The 25,719-nt window shown below is 35.6% G+C and overlaps 1 pseudogene; it reads left to right on the forward strand.

The window, feature by feature from the left end:
* Positions 1 to 13,962, forward strand: part of LOC144457641 (protein LEG1 homolog) — a 29,921-nt pseudogene extending 15,959 nt beyond the window's left edge.
* Positions 13,963 to 25,719: the final 11,757 nt, after the last annotated feature.

The following is a 25,719-nucleotide window of genomic DNA, read 5'->3' on the forward strand; positions in this document are numbered from 1 at the left end:
AGAAGGCCAAAGTCACCTTGGGCTCTAATGATTTAGCCCAGCTAATCTGATTGACTCTCTTTTCAGAGATAGGGGTCAACTAGCATCTTTTCAACTGACCACACCTAGATTTAGCACTTATCATATTTCCTGACACGTAGTAAGGACTTAATAAATGTTTGATTTATTGATTTTGACATGTGAATAAATCCATCCAATCACACAAAAGTACAAATCAACTGTCAAAATGAATGGATGGGTTATATGCCTACAAATTTTCCTATGTGAGATAAACATATAGGAAACTGAAGATAATTAACTTTGAATTCCCAACAATGCTGGGCAATTATGCAGTGAATTTTGCCTGTATGGGTAGCCAATTGTGATAGTTCCAGATAAATTTACAGAACAAAATGACCCATATTAAGAACAATGATATTAGTAAAAAAAGGAAGGTATCTTTTAGAATCAGAAGAACAAAAGCTGGAACAAGATTTAGAGGTCATACAATACAACAGAATTCCCTCATTTTACAAATGAGGAATTTGAGACCCAAAGAAATTAAATGATTGGCCCAAAGTCAAAGAGATAGCAAATAGGAAAACAAAGATTTGTACCTAGGCCCACTGTCTCCAAATCTCATAGGTAGTATGCCATCAACCTCTAGTTCTTAATTCTTTCATTTAAAAAAAATTATATATTTTGTTTTTGTATCACCTTCATTTCCCCAAACATTCCCCTTGCACTCTTTGAAGGACATCCATTACAATAAAGATTTTTTAAAGAGATAAATTAGTTCATCAAAATTGACCAGCACAGCAATTTAGTTCAACATCATATGCTATTTTTCATACACAAGTACATCTCTTTTTGTGACTAATTTTGGCTATTTTATTGTTGGGTTTTGGGTTTTTTTGGCTAAGCAATAGGGTTGTGACTTGCACAGGGTCACACAACTGGTAAGTGTCAAGTGTCTGAGGCCAGATTTGATGCAGGTCCTCCTGAATCCAGGGCCAGTGCTCTATCCACTACACCACCTGGCTGCCCCCATTTCATTTGGCCATTTTAATTACTCAGTATTCAGGGTTTTTATTTTTTATTTTTGTTTTTCCCATTTATAGTGCTATAGTCATAGTGTACATTGTTTTCCCAGTTCTGCATACTTTCCTTTGCTACAGTTCACATAGATTTCCCATAGGCAATATAGCACAGTGGAAAGGGTCCTGGATTTGAACCTTGGTTCAAATGGTGTCTCAGTCAATTTATTCCTAACATGACTTTGGGCAAGGTATCTAAATCCTCCGGCCCTCAGTTTATACATATGATTAAAGAGAGTTGGAGTGGATGACTTCTAAGGACTCTTTCAGCTCTAAAATAGCTAATTTTTATTCATCACTTCTTGCTACATGGTAATGTTTCATTATAAGCAAAAACTAATAATTAGAGTTAATATAGTATTTTATTAAAATGTTATCTCATTTTATTCTCAAAACAATGCTGGGAGTTAGGTGCTGTTATTATTCTCAATTTACAGTTGTGAAAACTAAGATAAGCAGAGGTTAAATGACATGGCTAGGGCTGCACAGCTAGGAAGTGTCTGAATCAGGATTTGAACTCAGGTCTTGCTGGCTCCAAGTACACACTTGACAACTAACATGTATGAGAAATTTTTAATCAATTTTCCAATTCATGAGTTTCCTCTTAGCTTCCAGTCCTTTGTTGCTTGAAAAAAAAACCCATAATATATTAGAGTATATGGGACCTTTTCTTTTTTTTTTTTTTTGGTTTCACTTCTTGTGGATAATGCCTAACAGTGAGATCACTGAGTCAAAGGATATGTACAAATTAGTTACTTTCATCCCATATTTACAAATTGTCTTTTTCAGAATGGTTGGATCAATTCACAATTCTACTTATAATGTTATAATATGCCTTTTTTTCCTATAATCTCCAACTTTGACTATTCTAGTATTTTTGTCATTTTTGACTCTTACCTTAGTATGAGGTAAAATCCCCTATTTATTTTAAAATATATTTATCTTCTTAACACTAAAGGAGCAATTTTTCATATAGTTGTTAAGAGTTTTCATTATTATTTTGTATTTTGGTCTTCAATAGTTGTTTTAATTTTCTATGTATCTTGAGGCTCATACCCTCATCAGAGATATTTAATACAAAAGTTTTCCCTCCCTGATTAATAGCTGCCCTTCTTATTCTAGTTGCATTGATTTTGTTCATATAAAAGCTTTTCTATTCCAGGCAACTAACATTGCCTATCTTATCTTTTGTGACATTCTTTATCCTTTTCTGGTGAAGAGCTCACTCTCTAACTATATATATAGCTTTAAAAGGTCCCTGATGATTCCATTATTTTTTATATGTTATTATCTTTAATTACCAGGTCTTGAATCTATTCTAGCTCGTTGTTTAATGTATAGTAAGATGTTCATGTGGTGTAAATCTAAGTTCTATTATCTTGCTTTATAGTTTTCTCAACAGTTCTTAACAAATAAGGAGCTTTCCCAACACAATTTGTGGTCTGAGGTTTATTGAATACTGGATTTTTTAGTTCAATAGTTACTGATTGTACTATATATAGCCAGTTCCACTGATCAACTTTTCTAATTTTTAGCCAATACTAAATGGTTTTGATTATTATTACTTTGTATTACTATTTGAGATCTGGAAGTGCCAGTCCCTTTTCATTCCTACTTTTTTTTTTATTACTTACATTGGTATTCTAAACCAATTTTTCCCCAAATGAATTTTATTATTTTGCCTGCTTCTTAAAAAGTTTCCTTTTCATAGTTTGAATAGCATAGCACTAAATCTTTAAATTAATGTAAGTATCATTATGTTTGTTATATTGCCACATCTCAGTCATGACTATTGAATATTCCTCTGGTTATTTAGGTGATTATTTCTTTCAAGAATGTTTTATAATTGTATCTATGTAAATCTTGAGTTTGTCTTGTTATATTTCACACAAACATATTTCATGTATTTTGTAGTTATTTTAAAATGAGACTTTCCTTCATGTTTTTCCTCTTGGATTTTGTTATTACTCTTGAACGATTGTAATGTGCTTTTTTTTTTACCCTTAAGGTTTATTTTGTACCTTCTTGCTTCCTTCAAGTTATTCATTATCTCAAATAGTTTCCTTGATTGTGCTCTATAATTTCCTAGGAAAAAATATCAGCAAGTGTGGATATTTCTCTCTCTCTCTCTCTTTCTCTGTCTTTGTCTCTCTCTGTGTGTCTCTCTTGCTCTCTCTTTGTTTACTATATGTTTACTTTATTTCTCTTCTCTTACTGTGATCACTATAATTTCTAAATTCTCAATATACTCTGCACTTAAAGCTAATCACATTCCCAGCTTTGTGAAGAATGGATTAGAAAACAGAGATACTTGAGGCAAGATCAATGAGCTGACCTTTGTAATAGTCTAAGTGAGAGGTAGTAAGGACCTGAACTATTGTGGTGACTGAGTGAGTATTGAAGGAATCATTTGTGAGAGGTGTGGAGGAAAGAACAAGATTTGGCAGATTCTTGGATATGTGGGTGAAGGACAGTGAGAATTTGAGTGTAATGCCAAAGTATTGAACCTGGAATATTAGTAGTTCTCTTGAACAAAATAGGAACATTTGGTGAAAGTGCAATTGGGACAAAAGAAATGAGGTTTCTTTGGACATATGAGTTTGAGATGTTTACAGAAAATTCAGTCTAAAATATCACTAAGGCATTTGGTTGTTCAGAACTGAAGCTAAGAAGGATGATTGAGGTTGGATATATTGCTGTTGGAGTCATATGCAGAAAGGTAATAATCAAGCCTGTTGGAGATGATGAGATCACATAGAGAACATACATAAAGAGAAAGGGCCCAGGTAAAATTCTGAAACATATATTTAGTTAAGGAGCAAGATAATGAACCTGAAAAGAAGTAGTCAGCCACATAGAAGAAAAACCAAAAGATAGTAGTGTCATGAAAACCCAAAGAAGAAGAAAGAAATCATTCAGTAGAAATTGTCAACAATGTCAAATGCAGCAGAGCTGTTAAGAAGGATAAGAACTAAGTGAAAGCCATCATTTGACAACTAAGAGACAATCAGGAACTTTGGAGAGAGCAGTTTCAGCTGATTCATTAGATCAGAAACAAGATCACAAAGAGCTTAGAAGTGAATGAGAGAAGGGAAAATGTAGGCAGTTAAGTGAAGACATTTTTTCTAGGAGTCTGGCTAAGAAAAAGAGTAAGATATAAGCTGATACTTTAATGGAAGTTAGGACTACTGAAAGTATTCTAAAGATGGGGGAAATGGGCAGGTTTGAAGGCAGAAAGGAAGTAATCAATAGATAGGAAGAGATGAAAGACTGACCAGTAAAATGATTGAGGGGGACAATTTGCTGAAGATGGCTTTGTCGTGACAAGGTGAAGGGCTGCTCATCATCAGAGACTGAGGTAAAGGAATAGAGAGTAGAGGGTGATTTTAGGGGGTTTTGAGATGAAAAAAAGTGGAAGAAGACATGGAGTGCTTTACTGCACTAGAAATGGGGTGGAAGTATTCAGACAGAGTCACTGTAGCAAAGGTCCCCATTCTCATGCTAGGCTCAGACATACACCTTCAAGTTTGCTTGTGCTGTAGCTTGTTGGAGGTTGGTGTGAGAGAGGAACTGAGTAATATTTTTAGGTTTTAAAGTTTTCTAGTTAATTCATGAGCTTTATATCTTATTTTTTTCTCATTCTCCTGTGGCTTTATCTGTAATCACTATGTATCTAGAACATAATTTGCCCATCTAACGACAGCAATAAATTCTTAATTGCCAAATCCATTAGCTTTTTCACAGAACTTCTGATTTCTACAGTATGTGATATTTTACCATATTCTCCTTAATATTCTTCACTCCTTTAACTGTTATGGTACTTTTTCCCTAGTTCTTTTACCTGTATTATGCTTTTCTAGGCCTATCTTATTGGTTAATCTGCATCCTTCTATCTTCAAAGGTTGGCTTTCCCCCAAGACTATGCTTTTGGCCATTTTTCTCTTGTTTTTCTATTCAGTATCCCTTGGTGATCTAATCCATTCCTGTACCTTTGATTAGCATTTTTGAGAATGATTCCAAAACCTAAGCATTGACATATCTCAATCTACCCTTGAAGCTCCAGTCCTACATTTCCTACTGTTTACAGGACAAATTTACCTGTAGGTCCTAGAAAAACATAAACTCAATATGTCTCAAACTGAAAACATGCAGCACTTAGCACAGAATAGGTGCTTAATAAATGTTGATTTATTTTGCATTATATATTTTCTCCTTCTCCCTCTACACCAAAATCACCTTCCCTCTAATCTCTCCTTATGTCTATTGAGGGCACCACCATCCTCCCAATCATCCTTAACTCTACCTTCTTCTTTCCTCCCCATTTCCAATCAGTGGCCATATCCTATTGAGTCTACTACTACCTCATTATCTCTTAAAATCCATCTCACCTTTCTGCTATCAAAACCACAATTATAATTGAATTATGTACTATTTGACACTTTCACTATTGTAGGAGTCTCATAAACTTTCTGTCTTCTACTACAGAGCTCTTCAAAATCTAGGGCTACTTAATGCTGATGTTTCTAAGTTGTCTTGGCTGCCTTACCCTTTTTCACTTCTTGGCTCCTAGAAATCTGCCTTTTGACTAACTTTGCCTTGCCCTTCAGCATTGAAATCTTCCAAGGTCTCATCTGTTTCCTGATTTTGAACCAATTATTTGCCTTGTCTCCTATTCTGTGTGTATGTTTGGACTTCTGCTTGTCTGATATTAAACTCAGTTTCATCTCGTCATCATTAGGGCTCTGAGACACATGGTGTTGTTATAGGTATAGGATATAGACTTGGAACTTCAGAAGACATTTATAAGAGAGAAGGAGTAAAAGGTAGATACAAAATCAAGTCATGCCTGATTTGGACACAGAAGAAAGAAGGAAAAAATGATCAGAGACCACATATGCATTACAGAGTCAGAGCCTACAAGGATGACATTGGCTAGAGCAAAGCAATGAGTAAAAATCAGGTAGTTAATGACCAGAAGGGCAAATACTAGAGGGAGTTTATCAAAAGCCATGAATGAAGAAATCCATGAGAGCTGAAAGGATCATGGGATCATAGATCTTGAATGGGAAGGGACAATTGAGGTGGTGTGGTCCAATGGCCTCATTTTTTAAATGAGTAAACTGAGTCCAATATAACTTAAGTGACTTGCCCAACTTCACAAATACTTAAAGCCTTGGAGAATGTATTTGAACTCAAATCTTGTGACTCCAGAACCAGTGTTCTTTAGGCTTCACCAAGATACTGAAGTTAAACCCAAGTAAGCCATACAGACTTCAGAGATTTAAGAATCAAGACAAAACAAAACAAAACAAAAATTAGTGGGGACAATAGACTTTGGCACCAATAGTAAGTACAGCTTAATACTGAGACTAAGTTTTTGTTCTCAGTTGTTGTTTTATATGCTTTCATTAGGACACAAACTAATTCCAGGCTTTGGAAAGCAAAGGGGTTCAGCAAATATAGTAAAATTAAATGTATATAGCTAGAATGAACAAGCAGAATAAAAACATATCTATTCACATCCAGAGAGAGAACTATGAATTCTGAATGCAGATAAAAGCATACCATTTTCTCTTTTTTATTTTATATTTTTTCTTTCTCATGATTTTTCCCTTTTGTTCTGATTTTTTTTTCACAACCTAATGTGGAAATATGTTTAATATGATTGTACATGTATAGCCTATATCAGATTGTTTGCCATCTTGGGGAGGGAGGAAGGGAATGAGGGAAGCAGAAAAAATTTAGAACTCAAAATCTTATAAAAGTGAATGTGGGAAACCATCTTTACACATAATTTTAAAAATAAAATACTATTAAGTGGAAAAATAATAAAAATAAATAAAAATAAAAGTGAATGAAAGTATATCTTGGTGCTGACCTACCATTCATTCAAGTATGTTGACTCTTCACCACTCACCCATTGTTGAATCTCCACCTCTTGTCTAAACACATTGGGCATATTCCCTACTTGGCTTGGGTCATCTCCATTCTGCCCATGGTCCTATAACCAACACATGGGATAGACTGATTGAGGAACTAATTTGCCTGACTTAGCTATGTGGACACAATCTTCCTTGTTTTGATTTCTTTCTCATTTGTACAGGGATTTATCCAAATGATTCGCTGTCATACTTTTTATTTTACATCATAGGTATTAATTACTATGTGATTATTCCATCCTTTCCTTGAACTTCTTTGGGCTTTTGCCATATCAACTTGAGTTATTACCACAAGAAGAACGTAGATCTTATTTCTGTTATTCCTTTGATGAATGTGATGCATCCTACCCACAGATGATAGCAAGCAACCTAAAAATTTTTGAGGTACTACAAACATTCTTGTATTAAACTCTTCCTCCAAGATCTCATCATGGGCTTTCAAAGGCTTTGTCTTCAAAGCCACCTGTGCAAGTCCTTGAAAACACAAAAGTTTCAATTTGGACTGAAATTGGGTAATCTACATCAGTCCAGATTCCTGGTAACCTATTGGGTCATCGCCTGTAGAAAAAAATATTAAGTTTGAAATATCACTTCTAGAAGATCTGATGGAGAAAAGTCATGGGAAACTAAAAGCTGTAGAATTAGTGTGCTTCTAAGATGGTGTACCATGATGATGAATGGGTAGTACATAGTTATTGAAGTTTCATTCTTTGGAAAGATACCAATTTTTATTAAGGTGAAGAACAGCACCAAACTATGTCTATTCTATCAACTGGAAGGCCAAGAGCTTCAAGCTGGTAAATTAGGAAAGTGAGTTAGGATAGTAAGCTGCAATGCAAACGTCACTTCCCAATACATCCTTCCAGTGTGAAGTATTGCTTTCTTTAGACTGAAAATAATCCTGCATACTTCTAAAAAGTATGTGTAATCTCAAACAATGATCTAAATGAGATGGTTCTTGATTAGAAATTTTAAGGCAGAAATATCTTGATTTTCAATTCAAAAGTAGTTGTTCTTTATGCTTTAGTATTTACAATCCAGGGAGAAGACATCAAACCACACAGAAAACCCCACCTACAACACAGATGGGTACACAGTAGCTCATTACATACTGGTTGGACATCAAAGTGGGATAGATGTTGGAAAGCCACTATTCTATGACAAGTAAGCTATTGGCTATATTTTCCTCTTTTCTGCTATATTACCAATGCAGCAAATAAGGATCCATTTTTCATTTGCTCACAGTCTGTTTTCCAGAAATTTTCACAAATAGTAAAAAAAAATCTGATCAATGATTAATAATTGATTTTTAAAAATTGGATATTTTAAAGACTCCAGGACCACACTTCATGTCAGTGTAACTGTCAGGAGTCAAATCCATTTTTCTGAAGAATGATGATTATGGACTTAGCTACAGATAGGTATACAAAGATATATACAAAGTGCTTTCTGATGAACAACCCTGGGAAGTAGGTAGTACAAATAAGATTATCATCATTTTGCTTATGAGGACGTAGGGTCCAGAGAGGTAAGTGAAGTGTCCTGTTCAAGGTTACATGACTGTTAAATGCTGGAGTAATTACTAGAATCAAGTCTTGTGACTCTGAAAACAATGCTCTCTCACAAAAAAAAGGAATGATCTTCAAGAATATTATCTATCAATTCCTACTATTTTCCCATTTGTACAATTCACAAACTCTAAAAAGAACCTGGGTTTATTAAAAAATAAATCTGTCTGGGGAGCTTACAAATAAGGTTATGTTAAGAAATGTTAAAGCAGAGCTCAGGCAAGAAACACTTTAAAGTTTAATATGAATTAATAACATTTTCACCTCTACCTTCTAAGTATAGGTAATCAACAAACAATAAACCAAACCCTGATTTTTAGCATTTGCTGATTTCTTAAGTGTCAATGCTCAAACTCAAAATTAAGCAATTAACCTTCTAGAGCCTTCCAAATTGTCTCCATCCCCTGTTTCTGTTTATATCTACACCTCCCAGCAAAGGAAGCACCATAGGGTTCAAGAGGACTTAGATGAGTCTGATATAACGTCTTGCTAAATGTCAGTAAATAAATAAACCCCCAACATGAATAGTTGTGTTGTTTTCTATAATCTTGCCAAGGATATGAATTCCACATTATCTTGTGCTAATATTTATTCACTTTTATAACCAAGAAACTCTTCTTTGTGGCAACCCAAGCTCCCTCTTGCTGCAATTTAATCCACTTTGTTTCACTTTTTCCTTTCCTGATTATATAGAGCTTTGAAATCATTGACGAATAGACTCCTCCTCACTTCCCTAAAATGAGACCACATCTTCCCAGCATCATTACTAGATCTGCTTATGGAATTCTAGTGATAAGTTTTGGTAAGAGATTTGTATTGAAGAGCCAAAATGAGAGTGATATAGTTGAGAAAATATTATAACTAATGAATTACATGTTATCATAATCACTTTATTCCTTGACACAAAAAGTGATCTTATTACATAGTAGGGAAAAAAAGAACCAGAAAATCTTTTCAATCAGGAGAGACAGTGAAATCTACTGTTAGAATTTTTAAGAGAAAACCAAAAAAAAAAATTCCCAAGTTCCCTAAGATTTAACTCTTCGGGCAGTTCCATGTAGCATGGCTACTATAGCACTGACTATTGAAGGTATATGCTTAAAAAAAGCAATTTATGGATTATCATCTACCTCAAATTAGGTAAAACTCTGTGGAGTATGCTCTCAGAGTTCATTCATCTAGGCATGCTTATCAGGTTTGGGCACTGAGTGAAGACAGATTTTAAAAATTGACTTAGAAAACTGGAGGTGAGCCATGATCACTGGGCTTGTTTCAAGCCATCCTTTTCTCTATTTGTCCATGCCCATCAATTAAAAGCAGGCTAAGGATACAGCTGGTGGTGAGGCAGCAATTGAAATAATTTTCAGTGCAGGATACTTAAAAGCTGATGTGAGCAAAGCCTGCTTTGATAGGCCTAATGGCCTTGTCTCGATTCAGTTAGCCCTATAAAGAGCTTAGCTGCTGTTTCATTATGTCCTATTACAAAAAGTAACTTGCAGAAGCTAGCCAAAGGAAAAGTACTAGAAGAGAGAGAAAGAAAAAGATGAAAATATTCAAAAATACTAAGATGAATTAGAAGAAGTGGTCCATAACGAAGCTGACTCTGAAGTAATTAAGAAAATTATTTAGGGACCTGCCTAGAAGATTGGAAGATTTCAACCTAAGTGCTCTAAAATTATGATCATTTCTGTATGGTATGTTCTGCTGTTAGACTCTAAGCCCAAGTTCATAGGCTTATTAATCTAGAGCTGGAAGGAATTTCAAAAGTCAACCTCTTTATTTATTTTTGGTGGGGCAATTGGGGTTAAGTGACTTGCCCAGAGTCACACAGCTAGTGAGTGTTATGTGTCTGAAGCCGGATTTGAACTCAAGTCCTCCTGACTCCAGGGCCAGTGCTCTATCTACTGTATCACCTAGCTGCCCCCAGACTCAACCTCTTTATTTTATAGATGAGGATGTTGTTGTTATTGTTATTATTCAGTTGTTTTCGGTTGTGTCCAACTCTTCATGACTCCATTTGGGGTTTTCTTGGCAAAGATATTGGGATAGTTTGTCATTACCTTCTCCAGATCAATTTACAGATGGGGAAACAGAAGCTAACATGGTTAAATGACTTGTTCAAGGTCACACAGATAGTAGGTTGTCTAAGACCAGATTTGAATTCAGGAAGAGAAGCCTTGGCACTCAATCCACTGTGCCACCTAGCTGTTGTAGATAAGGACACTAGAGGTAGTAAGCCTCAGAGACAGAATTTGAACCATATATGGCTTTGCCCATAAAATATTTCCTGGAAAATTACATTTCCAGGAAGATTGGGAAGGGTCAGGGAGAGTTTGTGTAACTCCTGTGAACTTGCTAACTCCAAGTCTTTCTTTTTAGAAGCCAATTTTATTCTACAGGAGAAAAAGATTTTACTGGAGCCTTTCTATCCACTGTTGAGTTTGTTGAGGCAGCAAATTACCCCTCTGACTTTAAGAATTCATCAGAAATCTTGCTGGGATTCCCTCACAGAGAACTCACCACTGGAGACTGGTTCATTCCTGCCTGGGACTTCAATAAATATGAAAAAGTGCTCTTGATTGGAGTAAAAATAATTTCTAGAATAAATAATATTTCGGGTACGAACTTTAAATACATGAAAATTATGTAAGCTGGATAAACAAAATGACTAAGATGATAATGAGCACAACTGGATAAATAATATTAATTATGCATTTGGTGTCCTTTGTTCTTTGAAAAGGTTAGCAGTATCATTTAATATGAGATGATCAAAGGGTCACTAGTAGGGAAGGATCTTAAGACATCAGCTACAACCCTCTCATTTTACAGTAAAGAAACTGGAACCCAAACAGGTCAAGCATCTGGCCCAAGGTCACATAGAGAGTTAAGTAGACCAATGAGATTCAGATTCTAGGTTTTTGGTCTCTAAATTCATGACTATTCATGCCAATCAATTGTTCAAGCATTTCTTTTTTTTTTTAATTTATTTTTACATTAGTGATGTTGTACGTAAGAATTAGAACCTAATAGGAGGAACCGCCAGAAAGAGGAAACAAAACACAACAGAAAAAAAAATAGCCAATAGTATGCTTCGATCTGCATTCAAACTCCATAGTTCCTTCTTTGGATGTGGATAGCATTTTCCATCATGAGGCCTTTGGAGTCTTAGATCCTTGTATTGCTGAGAAGAGTGAAGTCTATCCATATTAGTCATCAAACAACGAGGCTATTACTGTGTACGGCATTCTCCTAGTTCTGCTCACCTCACTCAAGCATTTCTTAATCACTTCTTATATGTCAGGTACTGTGCTAAGTATTGGGGATGCAAAAAAGAGCAAAAGCAGTTTTTAAAAATCCAGTGCTGGCCCTTAAGGACCATATATATTACACAAGTACACACAAAATACACACAGACTAGATGGGAGATAAACAGGGGGAACTCCAGCAACTTGGGAGTGGGAGAGGTGGAAAGGAGAGAGGCAGGGAAGACCTTGTGTAGAAAGTGGTGCTTGAGCTGAATCTTGAAGAAAGTCTGGAATTCTTAGAGGCAAAGCAATCTCAAACACAGGGTACAACTAGTACAAAAGCCTGAAGGCAAGGGGTGGAACAAAAGGTATGAGGAATAGCAAGTAATGTGGTTGGACCATGGGGTGCAGAAAGGATAAGAGCTGGGCTACAAATAGCCTAGTCTTTGTCCTCAGAGATTCTTTGCTATGCCCCCCCAGTATCATAAACCCATGTGACCTCACCATGATGTAGTCAATATTTTCCAGCCTTCAGCATAGCATCGGATAAAGAACATGTGTTCAGTTCTTTAGGAACTGAATCTTAGCCTGAGCTGTTTCCTTGTCTCAGATTCAGATGCCACTGGTATGTTACACCTTGACAACAGCTGTGAGGATACTAAGCACAGCCTTAGCTTCTGTTCTGGCTCTTGGCTTCCACCCAGTGGCCACATGTAGCATTTCACCTGTGTTGTAAGGGGACTAGTTAGCACCTCAACAGGACCAACATTGTTAAAGGAAACTTTCTGACTATTTGTTATGCATTGGTAGCATGATAATGTACGTTTTTAGTTTATTTAAGTAAGCTGTTCAACATTTTTTTAAGCGTTGTAAAAGACGTACAAATATACAGAATGAAAGACACCTTTTTGGATGTTGCCTGGGTGGGAATTTGTTTTGCTTGACTGAACACATAAGATAAGAGATTCCTTCCTTCTTTCCTTTCTCCCTCACTCTTTTATTTCTTTCTTTCTTCCTTCTCTTCCTTCCATACTTCCTTCTTCTCTTCCTTCCTTCCTTCCTTCCTTCCTTCCTTCCTTCCTTCCTTTCTTTCTTTCTTTCTTTCTTTCTTTCTTTCTTTCTTTCTTTCTTTCTTTCTTCTCTCTCTCTCTCTCTCTCTCTCTCTCTCTCTCTCTCTTTCTTTCTTTTGAGATAACAGGAGGAAAGAGAGAGAAGAAATGCTTGAGGATTATAAAAGAAGAAACTATTTAAAAGTAAACTTCAGGGGCAGCTAGGTGGCGCAGTGGATAGAGCACTGGCCCTGGATTCAGGAGGACCTGAGTTCAAATCTGACCTCAGACACATAACACTTACTAGCTGTGTGACCCTGGGCAAGTCACTTAACCCCATTGCCTAACCAAAAAAAAAAAAAGTAAACTTCATTCAGAGCTGACCAATTGGTCGTTAATGTTGAATTAAATTAGCATGTTTCTCTGTAGCTTTTCAAAGGCCATATTGATCTTAAATTTAGAATTGAAAAGGACCTTGAAGTTTCTCTTGTCCAAATCCTTCATTATACATGAAAGCTGAGGTCCAGAGAAGGGAAATTTTTTATCCAGGGTCATAAAGGTGGCACGACTGAAATTTAGTTGTAGGTCCTCTAAGTCCTTTGCTCTTTGTTTCTTTCCCTCATACTGTACTAGTAAGTATGTATGCCTTTTTCAGAGTAGCGGAAACAAATCTAGAGAAGTATCTGTGTCATTTCTGTTAGGGAGCTTTAAGAATTCTGACAGCTCAAAGCTCTTGACACAGCCAAGAATCTTCACTTTCTTATTTAAATCTATAGGTCTTAGGCCTCATTGCTATGCAAATGGGAACTAGTATGCAACAAGTTTGTCCAGAGCTGTCTCTTTCACTGCACTGGCTGGTTTTTGTTAGTGTTAATCTTAATGTGACAGTTTATATTTTTTTCATTTTTAGAAACAAACATGTTTCTTGTTCTTTGACAGGAGGTGTTCTTTTGAATATTTAGAAGACGACCCTGATGTCTGAGACTGCAAGGAAAAATACCCAAGTTCTCATTAAGACTATATTTCTTTTCCCAAAATTTATTCCTCTAGATAATCAGCTAATAAGATCTCCTATTCCTCACTGAATTTTAATGAACTGTTTCAATTGTCTTTTTCTCCTTAAGCAGAAGAAATATCAAAGGTACATCTTTTGATCTAGCATAGTAGACTCTCAGTAAATATATAAGGATGGTGATTATTAAAGTAAATAAGCAATACAGCTTCCTGAAGCATGGCTGTACTTTGATTTTTCTTCATTTTTTGGTAATTTTTCTGAAAATTCTGATGCATGGGTTGAAAACAGACTAAGAGGCAGATTACAAAAAACTTATTATGATCAATTTGGTATTTTCCCAGTGATGTAGAATGGTTCATCATTAGGAAAATATCACAATTAATCATATAAACAATAAAAACCACATGGCAAAACAGACAAATTGAAAAAATAGAGAACTCTTACATACTAAAAAAGGCTGAAAATCACAGGCATGAAAATATTATTCTCTAATAGGATTAAAACTATATATCTCAACAAAAATATTATTTGTCATGGAGAAGTACTAGAAGCTTTCCAAAAAGAAAGAGGGGTAAAGCAAGTATTTAGCATCTCTCCATAATTTTTGACATAGTCCTAGAAATGTTAACTGCACCAATAAGACAAAAAGTTAAAGGTATTAACACTTGCTAAAATGTAACAAAATTACCCCACTTGAAGATCAAAAAATAGGTTATTTGGAAATATTCAGAAATCAACCAAAAACTAATAAAAAAGGATTAATTACTTTAGCAAAGTAACAGATAAAATAAATCCACAAAATAATAAGAATTTCTATACAGTGTGAACAAAAACTTGAGTGAAATAGAAAGAAAAATTCCATTCAAAAAATATTAAAAATGAACAAAATATTTGTGCATTGACATATCAACACAACTACTAACATTCTTTACAAACAAGGAAAACGAATAATTGGAGGGATGTTCATTGCTCATGATGAGAGTATGATAATATAATTAAAATGACAATGGTCAATAAATTTGGAAATTTAATATTATATCAATCAAGCTTCTAAAGGATCACTACTTTATAGAACTAGAGAAAATAATAACAATTAATTTGGAGGAACAAAAAGTTTTAACTCAATGGAAATAATGAAAAAAGTAAGAATGAGGAAAGAATAGAACTCTAAGATTTAAAATCATGTAATTAAGCAGTACTCACTAAAATATTTGGTAATGGTTAAAAATAGGAAAGTAGGTCAGTAGTTTCAACTAGATAAGGAAGAATCAGAAACTACTAAACTCATAAACCCAGTGTTTGATGAATCCAAGAACATGAATGATTAGGAGGTAAGAACTCCATATTTGACAAGAATACTGGAAAAGAACTAACATTTGGCTAGGAAGAAATTAGACTTAGGTCAAATCTGACCAAGCCTATGCCATAAAAAGATATATATATGTATATATATGTATATATATACATATATACATATATATACATATATATGTATATATATACATATATATACATATATATGTATATATATACATATATATATGTATATATATATACATATATATATGTGTGTATATATACATATATATATGTGTATATATATATACATATATATATGTATATATATACATATATATGTATATATATACATATATATGTATATATATACATATATACATATATATACATATATATATACATATATATATGTGTATATATACACATATATATATGTATATATATATATACATATATATATGTATATATACACACACACACACACACACACACACACACACACACACACACATATATAAAAGGTAACACTATAAAATGCATATTAAATATCTCACCATAAAAATAATAATTGAAGAAAACCAGAGCAGCTAACTGTCACTACTTGGGCTGGTGGGAAATCACCAAACAAGGGCTGGAGATCATCACAAAAGATAAAATTGATCATTTCAATGTCTGCCACATATGTGAATTCAAAAATGTTGGGGGAAATAGTCACTAAAACCAATTTAGAACCAAGCCATGGTAACAGTATAAATTTAGACTAAGGGATTAGGTCTGTGATTAACCTAACATAATCATACTAAAAATCTAAAAGGATCTTAGAGCTTATTTAGTCCAACCCACTCATTTGACAAATAATAAAACTTAGCCTCAGAATAATAATGTAACTTGATCAAGGTCATTGAGTTAAGAAATAACAGAACGGAGGTATGAAATCTGGCTTCAAATCCAGCCTTCTTTCCCTCACACTGTACTAGTAAGTATGTATGCCCTTTTCAGGGTAGCAGGAACAAATCTAGAGAACTATCTGTGTCATATCTGTTAGGGAGCTTTAAGAATTCAGATAGCTCAAAGCTCTTGACACAGTCAAGAATCTTCACTTTCTTCTTTAAATCTATAGGTCTTAGGCCTCAGAGCTGGGCAAATGGGAACTAGTATGCAACAAGGTTGCCCAGAGCTGCCAAACCCTCATGAGAAGTTCCCTGTGGCTCCCTCCAATCGTAAGACTTGTACTTTTTCCCACTGCAATAGTTATCTCTCATATCCCCATGGCCACACCAATGACAAGTACAAGGGCAAGAGGAACATTATAAAATATCCAGCCCTGGGTCTTTGTCCTCAGCTTCCTGGGACATTAGCTACTTTCCATGAAAACTTCAGCCAATACTGATAAGACAGTTTATCTTTCATTCCTTTCTAAACATCCTAGTTACTGACTGAACCTCATGTCAAGGAGTTTTGGCCTTTAAATTTCTGAGCCAACTTGGCTCAGAGACCTACGTCCACTTTCTTAATTCCAGGCCTTTCATCTCTTTTCTGTTCCCTTCTACCAACTGTCTTCACATGTTTCAGAAAATATGAAAGTATTTTCTGTAGTTTACTTACCGTAGAAGAAAGGCAAAAGAAAAGGCAAATTCTACAGATTCATAATTTAACGAGATATGGTAAGACTGTTAAGGAGTTTCTATGATCCACATCAGATCTTGAGCAACCTTACACAAGCAGAACGGTATTTACCCTTTTCCCAAGAGAGCATTTTCTAAGGTTTTTTTAAAAGAGGAAAGAGTATATTTAAATTCTGAAATATGACACGATAGGGCTAGGTTTTTCAACAGGTTTTGTGATTCCAGAAGGCCTTCTACAATATGAGAAACTAAGACAGATTAAGTTATTTGCCCTGTGTGCAAGAAAGGTTGGAGAGAAAAAAAGTTGGTGCCACCTTTTAGTTGAAGTAACTTAATCCATGAGGAGTAGGATCCAGACAACCCTAGTACATGTTTCAGTAAACAGGCTTTTCTAAGGACCTAAAGCTGGGTAGGTGTAACTAGATTCAATCTTTTCCATCCATCCTCTACCTATAATATCTTGGATTGAAGTCATGAATGTTGGCAACGATTTATACATCATTAGCTTTGGAGTCTGGAAGCCTGGATTTGAATCTTGACTCTCTTACTTGCTCCTTGTATAACTTTGGAAAAAGTTCATTTATTCTCAGGGTTATGCATCAGTAGCATAATAATGATGTTTAGTTTATTTAAGTAAGTTGCTCAACAAACATTTTCCTAAGTATTGTAAAACAATAAGAGACACATTTTTGGAGGTGGCCAATATGAGAATTGGTTGTCTTTGACTATGCACATATTATACCAGGATTCTGTATTTATTCTTTCTTTCTTTTCCAGTGGGTGATGGGAGGAAAAAGTTAAAAGCATGATAATTTAAAATGAATAAGGTAGTTATTTTTTTAAAGTAAACATCATCCAGAAGTGGTCATCTAATCACTAATTATGAGTTAAATTAACCTGATTTCCCTAAAAGTTTTCAGAGATCATACTGATTCTAGATTTAAAATTGGAAGGGGCTTTGAAGCTTATCTAGTACTACTTCTCTAATCTTAGAGATGGGAAAACACAGTCCAGAGAAGGGAAGTGACTTAGACTACCAAGACTGTCTTGCTTGGAAAATACATGTTTTTTGTTGGCATCATTTTAAAATGAAAGTTCAGATGATCAATTTTTGTAAACATTGACAAGACATACCTTCTTTAAGTTTTGGGAGAAAACCTGGTTATCTGAGACTAGGAGAGAAGCATGTCAATTTCTCATTAAGGCTAAGCTTCTCCTAAGTATTATTCCACCAGATAGACAAATAAAATGATCTTCCATTCATCATTATATCGTAGTCAACAACTGTTTCAATATAATCTTTAATTGCTTTTATGATTAGGAGAAAAAACCCTTTTCACAAATAAGCACAGTTAAGAAAAACAAATCCATACCCTTACAATGCATGTCAAAAATGTATGTCTCTTTTAGGACCCTGAGTCTAACACCTATCTCTCTGTCAATAGGTGGATTCACCACAGGTCTTCTGGGACATGGTTTGTCTTTGCTTTGATTAAAATTCTTCTGTTTTTTTGTTGAGGGCCGATCTTAAGAGTCCGATATGGGTTTAAGATCCAGGACAGAGTTTGACCTTTGCCCAGGCTTTTACCCAAAGGGCTCAGTAATGAAGAAGCACGGCTCTCCAATCTCTCCTGGTAGGAGGTTCCTGAGACATTCCTTCTCACTCTTTGAGCCTTAGATTTACCTATTCACTCCTTTATACGGGCTCCAGGAAAGAGCCTTGGAATTTACCACTCTATCTAGGAACTCTGATAAGGAGGAAATGTATGGTATCACATCCTTAGCAGATGTTTCAGGAGTGTCTCAAGGGGAGGACTCTTTGAAGTTAGGATGGATTTTCTCTCTATATCCTGTACCCTCAGAAAAATAAACGGAGTCAGTCTTTCTGCCCCGCCTGGCCCACGTCTTCACATCTTATTTCATGCCTTTCCGTTCGGTGCACTGTCTGGTTGCGGGCAACGTTTTTTAAAGAGCTTTTCTTCGCACTGTTGTTGCCATTGCTCTTCAGGCTCTGCTCACTTTATTCTGTATCAGGTCACATGTTGTCAGGACTTTCTGAAATCAGCTCTTTCATAATTTCTTACCGAGCAAAAATATTCCATTACACTATTATGCCACAATTTGTTCAGTCATTCTCAAATTGATAGACATCCTTTTAGATTCCAGTTTCTCTCTCTCTCTCTCTCTCTCTCTCTCTCTCTCTCTCTCTCTCTCTCTCTCTCTCTCTGTTCCTTAGTCCTCCCTTTAGGATCTTAATTATTTTTTTCTGCTTGAATTTACTCCTTCCTTGGTATTATTGTCCCTTTCCTCTCTCCCTCTCCTCACTTGTTTCCCTGTTAAGTTTTCTTTCTCTTTTAATTAGATCTGCTTTTGCTTTATTTGAGATCATGATTGATATTCCTGCCGTTCTTACTTCAGCTGAAGTATAACAACTTGCTGGCCTATTATTTTAACTCTTTGCATGCCTTTCATTTCAACTGTGTTTTTTGTAAACAACACATAATTAGATTCTGGTTTCAAATCCATTTTGTTATCTGCCTCCATTTTATGGTTGAGTTCATTCCATTAGCATTCATAATTATGATTTTACATATATGTATATATATAATCTTATATATATTATCTTATTATTATATATTATATACATGTGTCATATTTTCTTCTCTTCATCTTTCTTTCTCTTCTTTTTATCCTCTCCCTCCTTAAAAGTCCTCTTTTGCTTCTGACCACTGCATCTCTTAATCTATACTCCCTCTCTTCATGTCTCCTTTCTTTTAGTCTCTTCCTCTCCTACATCCATGTTAGGTAAGATGGATTTCTATACTCACCTGATTGTGTGTATATATACCACACTTATTTGATTTTTGAAATCATATTTTTTGCTCTTGTTTAAAAAAAATCTTCTTTAGCTCTTCTAAAAATTTTTAAGATTGTGTCCAATTTGCATTTTCTTTTCAGGCATTGCCTGTAGAGCTTTTCACATTCTTTTCTTCTTAGTTTTTGCCTTGAGCTTCCCTATGACCATAGTGGTTGTTATTTTTTTTTTAATGATTGGGTTCTTTTTTTGTTATTTGCTCATTTTTTTTTCAGTCTATTTCTTAACTTTGAACCTTGTGCTAGAGTTTGGCCCTGCTCGTATCAGAAGTAGGGGGAAGGGATCACTGTCCCAAGCTTCAGGCTTTTTCACCCTGTTGTTTTCACAGCTACTTCTGGGGACCTGCAAGTTTTTGGTACTTCTAAGATGGTATAATCAGAAGAGGTGTGATCACTGCTCTCTTTGTCTGCATTCTGGTCTTTACCCAGATAGGGCCCCTGATCTTCATAACTCCTTTCCTCCCTGTAAATGTGACTTGTACACAAATAGGGCCCCTGATCCCTTATGGCTACACATGAAAGTGCTGCTTGCCATCCCGGAATTGAGTACCTCGAAGTGAGTAATAAGCAATGCAGTTACCAAATGGCATCTGGTCCTGCACCCAGTGCTAGCACAGGGATGCCCCATAACATGTTTCTGACAAGTGTACAATTCACTTACTGTCTCCTGGTTGTGAGATCTCTCAGTACTGCTACTGTTGCTTCTGCTACTGATGCTGTCACCTGTGGCATCTCCAAGGCCCACTACTGGTGTTCCTGCTACCCTGTGCTCCCAGCCAGCACTCACCCCAGTGCCACAGATCTCTCCTTCTGATTTCCTAAGTTATCTTGGGCTAGAAAAATGTTTCATGGTCACCTTTTATTGGCTATGGAACTTTAGAATTAAATTTGATGCGATATTTTAAAGTGTTTGGGCGAAATGTTGGGAGAGTTCAGCTACTATGTTCCCTTTACTCCATTATCTTGGCTCTAACTTTTTCTTTAAAAAATAATTATTTATATGGAATGGTTCTCTGGGAAGAATGAGGGAAAGGAATACTAGGAGATATTTTAGAAATGTAAAAGTAAAAAAAATTAACAAAATATTTTTAAAAGTCATAATAGTCAATAAATATCAAGTACCTATTATGTGCCAGGTATTGTGCTAAGTGCTGTGGAAACAAATACAAAAAAGAAAGAGAGTCCTTGCCCTCTGGGAGCTTATACTCTAATGGGAGAAGAAAGTACACAAAAGAAAGCTGAAAAAGGAATGTAATCAGCATGGGGGTGTGGTGGAGAAATCAAAGAAGTCAAAAATGAATGCAGCAGGGTGGGATATGAGGAAATGTATGACAGAATATATCCTGACCTTTGTAAATTGAATTCCATATTGTACACCAAATTTGTTGCTGATATTTGAAAAATATAGAAATTTAGAGAAATAGTTTCTAAAAACAAGATGTTTTGTGTATTACTTAGCTTGATGCTAAGTTTAATTCTGCTATATAAGTGTTCCTCTTCTTCCCACATTCTCATAACTCTGCTCATTTTGTTCTTCATTATTTCATGCAAGTCTTTCCATGTTTTTCTAAGATCATTGAGCTTATCATTTCTTACAGCACAGTAATATTCTATCACAATCATATACCACGGCTTGTTTAGCCATTCCCCAGTTGATGAGCTACTCCAAAATTTCCGGTTCTTTGCCACCACAAAAAAAGGCTGCTATAAATATTTTAGAGCATGTAAGTTCTTTTCCTTTTTTCCTAATTATCTTTGCAAATAGATCTAGCAGTGGTATTGCTGAGACTAAAGGTAAGGTCAGAGAATTCTAAAACTCCACAAAACAGTGTTTACTTAAAGCACTACTTCTGCTACATCCTCTAAGCTTACCAATAGAGCCAACAATAAAGATTAGTTAGCTTTTGAGAAGTGTTAGTCCAGGAAAGATGCAAAAAGCATGTTAGGGGTGTGATAGAGCCAATTTAAACCTCTCTCATGCCTGTTATTAGATTTTCAGTTTGAGCATTTTTTACCTCAAATATCAGCAAATGCTACAAATCAGGGTTTGACTTCTTAATTTGTTGACTAGACTTGAGAAAGTGATGTAGAAAATAATAATGCAGATTGAATTTAAAAGTGTGTCCTGGCTACTTCCACCCCTCTCCCCTCCCACCCCAGAGAACTGGTTGCTAAACATTTACCACTACATTGTTGATCTTAGATTTTGAAAAAAAAATCCATAAAGATTATGTAATTCAACCTTCTTATTTCAACTATGAAGAGAATGAGGGCCAAAAAGATTATATAATTTTGTTAAAGGGAAAGCATCATATTGTCTCATGGCAGCAGACAATGAGAGTAATTAAAAGAAAGCAAGAGTTAGAACAAAGGGTCAGGGCAGGGGGAAAGAAAGGGAAATATTGCCACTGCCAGCTGCCTCCTTGTTTGTCCTTTATGGATAGAAATATCAGGAAGCTGGGTGACACAATTGATATAGAGCTGGACTGTAGTCAGGGAGACTTGAGTTCAAATCTGGCCTCAGACTCTTGCTAGCTATGTGACCCTGGGCAAGTCATTTAACCTCTATTTGCCTCAATTTCCTTATTGTAAAATGGGGATAATAATAGCATCTCCCTCCCAGGGTTGTTATGAGGATCAAATGAGATAATATTTGTAAAACACTTTACAAAAGAGCTACATGAATGCCAAACAAGCCAATTTTGCATAACACTGGGTTTACACAAATCTTCTGCACTTTTCTTGATTGATTTTGTATTAAACTATATGTATATGTGTTGCATACTTCTGTCAAATTATTGTTCCATAATAGAAGGGTGAATGGATGCTATTTTATTGAGTCCTTGGGCTTTTTTCTGTAAAAGGAAAAGAACTGATCAAATTCTCTTATTTCATTTAAGCCCTACATTTGGTAGCAAATGGCTCTCCAAATGAATGATTTTGTAATAGATCAGCAGCCACCCTAGGAAAGAAAAGAAGAAAGCCCAATCACAAAACCTGCATATTTAAAGGAGATTTGTTGAAGATGTTCTTAAAAGCTGACCCGGGTTTCAGGAGACCAGAAGATGAGGGATGTCACAAATCTTCAAGTCTTTCTGAGATCAATTTAATGACCCTGGGGAAGCAGAGAGGGAGAAGCAACAATGATGGCTTAGCAGCTTTCCTTTCTTTGTACAGAAAAACCCCATCTTCCAGGTATATAATTGATGATTCACCAGTTTTTCCTTACTTCCCAGGGGTGTTGGCTGTGATTAGTGGAGAAGCAAGGTATTATCTATTATCTCTATATCCCAATCAATGCTTTGGGATCTTTGAACATTATAATTTCAGTTGGAAGGAGAGTTGGAAAAAAACAAATCTGGCTCACTCCCAAGGCTAATTTGGCAGATTTATTGGTCCTGTTCTTGTATAGAGAGGAGATTGCTCTCAAGGCCTTGGCTGACGTTTGAGGAACCTTCTCAGGGCTCAAGGGCTCATTTCTCTGCACAGGGGACTGTGAACTAATAAGAGTCTATCTAGCAAAACAAAATCTAGGGTGTCAAAATTTAGTCATAGTCTGAATTTCTGATTAAACTCGTTTCCTGAGCCAATCTTCATAGTCTAGCCCTAGCACACAAGAATTGGTCCTTATTGAATTCAAAGAGTATTTATTAAATGTTCACTATGCATAAAAAAGTGTCTTAGGTTCTAGGAATACAAAGACAAAAATAAAATAATCCCTTCTCTCAAGAAAATTATACTCTACTTCTTGGATACCCTCTGTGAACTGAGAGATATGTACATGATAATTTGAGGAAAAGGGAGCAAATGCCAAAGACTAAAGGAATTCTCAATGTCTTCCCATAGGAGACAGGACATGAGTTGAGTCATGAAAGGTGAGGAATTCTAAGAAGCTGAAGTGAAGAGGGAGTGCACTACAGAAATGGGGGATAGCAAGGTAGAGATACGGTGTTTCGGATATTGTCAGTGGGAAAAAGCAAGTAAGGCCACATAGCTAAAGCAAAGAATATGTAAAGGGGAGTAATTTCTTTTTCTTTTTAAGATTGTTCTTAATTTTCTTTTTAATTTAACTTGTTTTATTTAAATAGAACAAGTACTTCCATAACATGATAGACTAATAAAAAGACAATTGCACATGAAACTGCAAATCTATTACAAAGTTATCATGTAAAATTCTTTTTTTGTCTTTTTTTCTTCCCTCCCAGCCTCCTGCCCTAGAGATAGCTACCATTAGACACAAATAGGAATGTATGTAAAATCATCCTATACATACTTCTGCTTATCAGGTCTTTCTCTGGATGCAGATAATGTCTTCTTTCATATGTCCTTTGAAACTAGTTTGGGTATTTATAGTAGTCAAAATACTTATTTGTTCAAAGTTGTTCTTAAAACAATATTGCTGTTATTATAAACAACATTTTCTTGGTTCTGCTCATTTTGCTCCTCATTATGTCATGCAAGTCTATCCATGTTTTGCTAAGATAAACAAATTGTGGTATATGATTGTGATGGAAGGGGAATAATATAAACAATAAGTAGGATCCAGAATGTAAGGGCCAAACAAAAAAGTTTATCTCACACATAGGAGTGACATAATCAGACATCTCCTTCAGGAATATCAATGTAACAGCTGCATGGAAGATGGATTGGAGGCAGTCCTGAATTCGAGTTCTGACACCGCTACTCCTTGCTGTATGACTTTGGAAAAATCACTTAACTTTTCTAAGCTTCAATTTTCTCGGTTATTAACAATAAAGGTTAGCTAAAAGGATCTTTAAACCCCTCCTGTTATAAAAATCTTTGATAAGCAAAGAAACTTAAAAGAAAAACCATCTCATTACTTACCAAACTATAAATCTCTGTGTTGTATTCCCCATTAATCCTCTTTCATTTCACCTGAGACCACAACATAGCAGCCAATTTCTATTGTTTATATTGTGAACATTTGAAATTCTATCTTAATTCCAGTTCTTTAGTCAATGATAATGATTCAGAAAAAGAGAAGTCCATCTCAATCAAAACTGGATGGAATGGAATTTAAAATGATATGCTTCTACTCCTTAGTTCATTAAATCTAAGCAGTCGTGCTCCATTTGTGAAGAGTGTGTTATGGGAACTATTTCTCTTATAGAAAAAAAGGAATAAGCATTTGTGTGGCACCTACTATGTGCCAGGCCCTGTGCTAAGTGCTTTACAATTATTATCTCATTTGATCCTCACAATAGCCCTGGCAGGTATATGTTATTATCATCCACTTTGAGCGATGAGGAAACTAAGGCAGATAGAGGTTAAGTGACTCACCCAAGAGTCACACAGCTATTAAGTATATGAGGTCAAGTTTGAAGTCAGATCTTCCTGACTCCAGGCCCAAAATTCTACTCACTGTACCTCATAATTGTCTGGTGTGTGTGGAGGGGAAGGGGAGGGAGGAAAATAACTCATTTTTTTAAAGTTATCTATGTTGATAAGCAATATATATTTGTACATGAGTCTAAACAAAATGATTAACAGAAAATCTATCTTGGAATAATTCCTAAACTCCACATTGTAAACAGAACACTCAATCCTGCTGAGTCTGTTTCTGTCACCTCCAGCTGTTCAGCAGTTACCTGAAGGCCACAGGAGTTCAAAGGCTGGGAGATGCATCATCATTCAGTTCTCTGTCACCTCCGGCTGCTTCAGTAGTCATCTGAAAGCCAAAGCAGCTCAAAGGTTTGGGGATTCTGCATAACTCAGTCTTGTTGAGTCTTGGTGTGGAGTTGACCATTCTGGCTTGCTGAGTCCTTCCCAGAGCAAAAGAAAAGTGTGCTTTGTTCCCTAACTCTCTTCATGACCCATCAGAAGGCAAAAGCTCAAGTCCCTGCTTTGCCACTGCAAGTCCTGCCCTCAGACTCCTGGAATTTAGTGGCCTCAAGAGTAGAACCTTTTATACCTGGACCTCACAGGTCCTCAATCACAGGAGTACGATTTTTACTCCATCTGATTTTACATTACCCCTAAGCTGGTCACACCTTAGAGCTCCCCCTCCC

This window comes from Phascolarctos cinereus, unplaced genomic scaffold (assembly GCF_003287225.1).
Source record: "Phascolarctos cinereus isolate Bilbo 61053 unplaced genomic scaffold, phaCin_HiC Scaffold_5;HRSCAF=322, whole genome shotgun sequence".
NCBI classification, from domain to species: Eukaryota; Metazoa; Chordata; class Mammalia; order Diprotodontia; family Phascolarctidae; genus Phascolarctos; species Phascolarctos cinereus.